The sequence below is a fragment of the Babylonia areolata genome, chromosome 25 (genome assembly GCF_041734735.1).
Source record: "Babylonia areolata isolate BAREFJ2019XMU chromosome 25, ASM4173473v1, whole genome shotgun sequence".
NCBI classification, from domain to species: Eukaryota; Metazoa; Mollusca; class Gastropoda; order Neogastropoda; family Buccinidae; genus Babylonia; species Babylonia areolata.
In genome coordinates, this window is record NC_134900.1 from 5,335,001 (window position 1) to 5,342,500 (window position 7,500).

General features: G+C 45.3%; 1 protein-coding gene across 4 annotated transcripts in view; it reads right to left on the minus strand.

Moving 5' to 3' along the window:
* LOC143299903 (neuroglian-like) overlaps positions 1–7,500 on the minus strand; it is a 119,997-nt gene that overhangs the window by 112,108 nt on the left and 389 nt on the right. The window contains exon 1 of one of the 4 annotated variants that reach the window (XM_076613406.1): positions 7,294–7,500. This exon is cut by the window's right edge and continues 76 nt beyond it. The exons of the other annotated variants lie outside the window; for them this stretch is intronic. The gene's annotated coding sequence lies outside the window, so the exon portion shown is untranslated. The remainder of the gene's footprint in view (positions 1–7,293) is intronic. 4 annotated transcript variants of the gene reach the window in all.

Consider the following 7,500-nt stretch of genomic DNA (forward strand, 5'->3'; position numbering starts at 1 on the left):
TCCTACCTCTTTCTTTCACACGGCTGGGTTTTAACGGGACACGACAAAACCACCTCTCTCCCTTCTGAACCATCCCCCTTAATCTCTCTCCCTCCCTCCACAATGCCTCACACTCTCCCCCTCTTCCCCCCCCCCCCCCCCCCCCTCACAACTCCTCAACCCTCATGATCCCTTGGTTGGTTACATACCACGGCGGAACGGACGAGGGGAAAAACAGGGATTAGCCATGGGCGGGTAAGTCAGTCAGGAAAAGTGGACCCCCTAAGGAGCGATGTTCTCTTCATTCTGGCCTATCACATCAGATCCCCATTCCGACGGCAAAGGTGCTACTTGTGTACATATACAACACGAGTTCTCGGGAACAGTTCTCTACCAGACTGGTTGACGTGTCTCCGTGTTTTACGCCTTGCGTACTGACAGACAGAAAGAGATAGAAGGGGGTGGGGGGAGAAGGAAGAAGACAAAGATGGGGGAGAAAGAGAGGAGAGAAAAGGGTGGGGAGGATGAATCAATGGTTTCTTCATCATAGGCCAAGGCCCTTAAAACGAAGGGGTATGTCACAGCATAATCATACCGTCACACAAAAACATTGGTACACAGTGCTGCTACGAGCACAGTGTCAGTCTGTCTTATTTGAAACGCTCGATACAAAAATACACATAGATTTAAAAAAAAAAAAATTTTTTTTTTTTTTTACTACCTTTTGATTTGTTGGGGTGGGAAGGAGATAGGGAAACGGAGAGGGAAGAGGGGGCAGAGAGAGAGTGACAGAGAGAGAAGAGGGGAGTGAGAAGGGGGCGGGGGGGAGGGGGAGAAGGGGGGAAAGGAGGACAGAACTGAAAGGGAGAGAGTGAAAGAGAAAGAGACAGCCCTGACTGAGTCAAGGACAACAAAAACGGGAGGACGGCCGAGACCCTTTGAGAGGACTTGGACCACAAAAGCAGCAATTACTCGGGGGTGGGGGACTTCGAGCGAACACGTACGGCAGTACAGTCCAGTGAGGTTAGGACACAAACATAAACAACGCTTTCGTGCTTGGCTGTCGGTTGAAGATGACCCAAACTTGATCTTCAGGGCTTTTTACCAACACATCGTTAATTAAACTGCAAACTCTACCTCAGTATTGTCGGTCCACTGACGGTAAGAATGGGGACGATGGGAAATCATTGATTCTGTCTGTCTGTCTGTCTCTCCTCTGCGTTCCCCTCCTCTCTCTCTCCTCCCCCCCCCCTTCCACTTCCCAGTTCTTATAGTCTCTCTCTCACTCTCTATTTTGTGTGTGTGTGTGTGTGTGTGTGTGTGTGTGTGTGTGTTGCCCACGGAGATTGGCGTAGTGGATGTTGTGCAGATAACATCTGCCAGACATGTATGCATATATATATATATATATATATATATATATATAAGTATATGACTTCTGGCTAGCTAGACAGACAACACCAGCCAGAGTCAAGGTCAAAGAGTAGCTGCTGCTGACTTTCTTTTGCCCTCCAGTTTATCTGCCATTTGATATTGTTCATCATGGTGTCGGCTCGCTTTCTCAGTGTCCCTCGTTGAACAGCACGGCTCTCTGCAAAACTCTTCAGTTTACATCCTGTCAGTCAGCACTTACCTGATCGGCTCACCACCAGGTAGCGCAGTTTATGTGGAAAAAGGGACTTGAGAAAATCACATGACCAAAAAACAAAAACAAAAAAATTGCGCGTGCACACGCGCGTTAAGTCAGACAGACACATGTACACAGATACGATTTTGCGCACACACGCACACACACTCGTCTCACATCACTTGTAGGTAACAAACGTTAGATTGAAGTTCGAACGAACTCGAGCACACACACATACACAGATGTGGGCGTTCTGTTTCTTCACCCTCAAACTTTTGCAGTTATTTACTTCGTCAACAACGTGTTCACACACTGCTACGTCAGAGGTGGACGTGGCCTTTCCATGGAATGTATTTTACTTAACTTGCGGGTGAGAGAGAGAGAGAGAGAGAGAGAGAGAGAGTTACTAAGATGACCCCATACATCAACGTCGGTCAAACGCCAAAGCACTTTCTCAGTGCTCAATTACGCATGTTTAATATTCAACAAGATCTCATAAAAACAATCGTCGGATGTTGTTAAGTGACAACTGCTGCCAGACCCGGAAGGTATGTGTACCTATCACTCCACCACCCGGAAGATAAGAGAGAGAGAGAGAAAAAAAAAAAAACCTACAAAAAAGAAAAAAACCGATCAACCCACTCCAGTGCAAGTATTGTTTTTCACACAAAAAAGACTGACGTTCTCCCGGAAAAAGGTCTCTTGACCCTCTTGGCGAATGCCACCAAACTAGTTGCCATGTAATTTACGCAGTCAGTTCATCCTGAAGCTCATTGATTCGTCATGGGTTTGAAGTGTTGAAGTGAGTATAACGTGATTGTTCTCTTTGACACTTCAACACAATACCTACTGTCATCGAAACCATTGATGTTACAGTGCGAGGGGGGGGGGGGGCAGTCGGGAGTGGGAAGAGACAGGGAAAGTGGGGAGGGGGTAGGGAAGGGGGCGGGGGAGGTAGTGGATGAGGAAGTTAAGTCTTTGACCGATCATCCTGTTAGTGTTGTTTCCCAGACTGATGACGCACGAAAGCTGAGTGAGCTCTTTGGACTTGCTTTGTTCATTCATGTGAATCAACTTGGAACAGCACTGTTGGGTTTTCCGCTTCAAGGAGAAAACAATAAACCGCGTATGTAACTGACCCTGTGGATGCGATGTGACCTCTTCGTTGTTCATTGTCTGTTCAGTTGCCCGGCTTCATCGGTCGATAAGTTTACCCCTCTAATACCCCCCCCCCCCCCCCCGCCACCCACCCACCCACCTCCCTCCCCGTTCTCCCTGCCATCTCCCCCACGGTCACAGCTGGCAAACAGCACAGACAGCTGCGACAGGGCATTTAAGCCGAATGGTAAAACACACAGAACACAATTGTTATTGATTGAATACAAGTTATTGTTGCTTCCGATTCCTGAGAGAGACTGAGAGACAGAGACAGAGAGAGAGAGAGAGAGAGAGAGAGAGAGAGAGACAGACAGACAGACAGACAGACGCACGCAGACGCGCGCGCCCACACACACACACACTGTGTTAGTGATGAACAGAGAGCAGAAAGCAGAACTGAAATAAAAAGGTCACAGTCTGACAAAACATAGAACAAACACGAACTCAGCATCTAACTGAAGGGGCTGGACTGTGTTCTGGTCGTGTTAAAGTTACAATTCCAATACCTACGTGCCTGCGTACAAAACAAGAATTAAAACATAACCAAAAAACAAGTATAAAAATGAACCCTGATAGTGTAAAACTACTAAAAGCGTGTAATGCGCATCAAGAGAAATCGAAATGAAGTGTGCGTGCGTGCGTGCTTGCTTGCTTGCTTGCGCGCGCGTGTGTGTGTGTGTGTGCGCGCGCGCGTGTGTGCGGTGTGTGTGTGTGTGTGTGTGTGTGTGTGTGTGTGTGATTTAATAGTAGTAAATGGACCAGAATACTTTATTTGAATGAAACAATGGAAAGAGGCCTATATATCGTTCCACCAAACACCATTTCGCACAATACAATTACCACAATGTGATGTTTATCACCAACGGTACCCCAAAATAACGTTTAATATCACAGGATTCCAGATGCTGTCCATGTGTACTGTGTACCAAGCATTGTTACACCAACTTACATTCATGATCTGTCCTGCTGATCTGTCATAGAAGAGTGTCGGTAAATATGGATGTACTCGATGCAAGAGCTCAGGACCTATTTATTGTTCGTCTAGTTAGCTCTGCTCTTTCTTCTTTCCAAAATGTCAGTTTATATGATAATAAATTATGTGCATGTATTGAACACAGTTGGAGAGTGTTAGTCTGATCTCTCTCTCTCTCTGAGTAAAGCAAAATTCATTTATTCATTTATGGAAAAAAAAACTATTATAGGACATATTATCTGATGATAATTTGATAGATACACATGACTGTGTGCATGTGTATACAAAAATATGTATTCATTTTGGATGGTCGAGCTGACCGAAGTGATCAGTTGATTTATGTTTGTCCCATTGTCGGTATACACATTATTTGTATGTGTGATGAGAATGTTGATTTATAGTATGTTTCTTTGTTTGATCTTATGTTTCCTGATAATGTATTGTTCCCCCCTGTCACAAGGACTGTACAGTCAATGACAGTAAAACATCAAATCAAAATCAAAATCTCTCTCTCTCTCTCTCTCAAGTTATCTATTACTAATTTAGTATCGATCTTCACCAAGTTACTGTTTTTAAAAACAAAAGTAAACCTAAATCCTTAGCTCCACGAAACACACGAACAGTTTTTGTTGTTGTCATCAAAATGAAAACACGAAACTTCAATTTCAAATCCCGTACAACAATCGATCACATGAACACAAATCTAAAAATAGGCCTTCTAGAAATACAGATTAAACTCGAAAACCCACTTCCAAACTTGACGTCTCACCAAGACATCAAAGAACATAGAGCAGTCATAACAAACACATATGTCCTCATTTATAAAATATCATATCTCCACCTTTGAACACCTCATTCAAATCCGTTCGACTGAGGGTCATTGCTGTCACACACAAATGTATCCGCAACTGATCAAGCTGAACAAATAGACCCCCGAACCCCAACCCGAATTCCGCCAGTGGATTTCAATCGGGGCCTCCAGTAGACTAGCAAGCAAGTGTCACCGGTGGGCATTTATTCCTGCCTAAATTTAGCAGTCAACACACACACACACACACACACACACACGTACCTTCCTCTATCCCACATAAGCCAAACCTGGGCGAAACGCACTGAGTGATCTGTGTGGCGTATCCTCAAACAGTTTACATCGGAATCCAACTTCAAACAGTCCACATGCCGACAGGTTCAGTGGTGTGTGTGTGTTCTCACCTGATTTTATCATTCTCACCTCGCAGGAACTGAGTGGCACGAGCGTATATATATATATATATATATATATATATATATATATATATATATATATATATATATATAACACTCAGTTTTTCTTCTTCTTTTTTTCTTTTTTTTTTTCGTTTTTATGAGAAGTCCGCTTTAGCCGGCGATGAGGTCCAACCTTGTACTTCACCTGTGTGGAAAAGCAGTCTGACATAGGAGGCTGTGTAAATTGTTTGTTTCCTAGGAAAACACGGTCACCATTTTTTTTCTTCAGATGTTGAACTATATATATTTGGGAGACCTGCCTTCCGTCCACACAAGCAATCCTGAATCAAACACTGTGCCTAGTGGTGGGGCTGCATTAGACTTGCAGAATGGTTTAGCGGCTGGGTGTATAAAGAGAATTGACTGAAATATTTCGCCACCTTTCCTTCGGCTTTTCTCGTTTTTTGACACTCTGAGTCTGATCATGAGAGTAGATGGACAGCACTAAAACACTCCTGACACATAAAAATGCATAGAGGCACACCTTCAAAGTTAAACCCCAAACCTGTCCCAGTCTCTCTCTTCATCTTTCTCTAGTTATACAGTATGTTCTTCAAGTTATTGCTCAACGAAAGCCTTACGACTGGAAACGTACAGGGTTTGGGGTTGTTGTTCTCCCTCTCTCTCTCTTATTATTATTTTTTGTTATGCTGTTGTTGATCTGGTCTTTTTAACTTTACTTTAACTAACCTTTTAAGATAAGTTGTTTTGGGTTTCTGTTTAACTGGTTTTAAGAACTGGCGGGCTTTCAGCCCTGAAATGGCTGGCCCCGATGCACACGGCCAGGCCACGAGCAGCATGCTTTGATCTGATTTTGACGTGATTTGACCTCTTATTTCCACAATACCAATTGTTATGTCACACAACAGCAACAACAACAACAGACATTACATACAGTTCCCCCAATACTCCTCACAACCTCCCCCGCAACCCCCACCCCCACTCACCACCACCTCCCCCCCCCCAAAAAAAAATAGCGTAACCAGCTACAGAGCTGGATCCCTGCATCACCGCCCCCCCCCCCCCCCCCCACAACCCCCTCCTACCCTTCATAATGACCGGATGGGAGTGTCAGCGGCAAGTCGACCTCTGTCGTTTATCCCTGATCTTGGGGTCTGTCAGCTGCCTCTGTAGCATCCATCACTGGGGGGCGGTGGGAGGGTGGGGGGGGGGGGGGATGATGGGGGGACACGGACAGCACTGAGTGCCACTTCTGACATTTTCTCAGTCTTTGCTCTTTTCAAGTCAGGCCCCGTCTGCCTGTCCGTGCATGTGCGTGTGCGTGTGTGTGTGTGTGTCTGTGTGTGTGTGTGTATCACTCACTATACTTCTGTGTGTGTGTGTGTGTGTGTGTGTGTGTGTGTGTGTGTGTCAGTGTGAGCGCGCGCCGCCCTCCCTTTATATATTTTACGTGCCACTGCATCAAAGCCAAAGCTTGGGTTAGTATCCGTTTGGGTTTTTTTCTTCTTTATTTTTTTTCATTCTCTCTTCTTCGGCGGTCCCCCTTCCATTTCTCTCTCTTTTACTGTAAATTTGTATGTATGAATGCATGTATGTATATGTTTGTATGTATTGTAGTGTGTGTGTGTGTGTGTGTGTGTGTGTGTGTGTGTGTGTGTGTGTGTGTGTGTGTCTGTGTGTGCATGCGCGCGTGCTGTTCCATACTCAGCCATTCCATCATTTTTGTTGTTGTTGTTGTTGTCAGGTTGTCAAATCAGATTCTACAATGTGAACTCGTGGAACAAAAAGTATCGTTACTGTAATATGAAAAACTTACTATTTCCATGTATACGAACTGAAACGACGGATCACACTTTGATTTCAGAGTGTTCGTTTGTGTGTGCATGCGAATATATGTAGCATATACTAGTACGTGTGTGTACACACGCACACACACACACACACACACACATTGTGACACTGACACACAACCCCCCCCCCCCCCCCCCGCCCCCCATCTCCCTCCACGCTTCATAGGTGCACATAGTTCCGCCTTTTAAAACACACACACACTCCTTCGGCTGAAACCAGTATCATACTGACGCAGTGACTACACACACCATATCCTTCATACAGACATGAACTGGGGAGCATAGTTCTATGTATATGTCTGAGAGAGAGAGGGGGAGATAGAGAAGACAGACAGACAGACAGTGGATAGACAGACAGAGCGAGGGAGAGAGAGAGAGAGAGAGAGAGAGAGAGAGAGAGAGAGAGAGAGAGAGAGAGAGAGCTTGCCCCACAGCTTTTCCCGGTGATCGATTATCGCCGTAATCCAATCCACCCATACCTGGTTTAACTCAACGCCCCGATCCACGAGGTAAGCCACAGATTCGTCGCCTACACACCACCGCATGCATGTAGCGAACGATATACGCGTTCTCAGTGTGGCCCCGGCAATACGGCACACACACACATAAAAGAGACACCCAAGCTCACTTTGATCCAAAATCTATCTGCACAGCGAGGAAGAGCTTATCCCTCCACACCTGTCAAC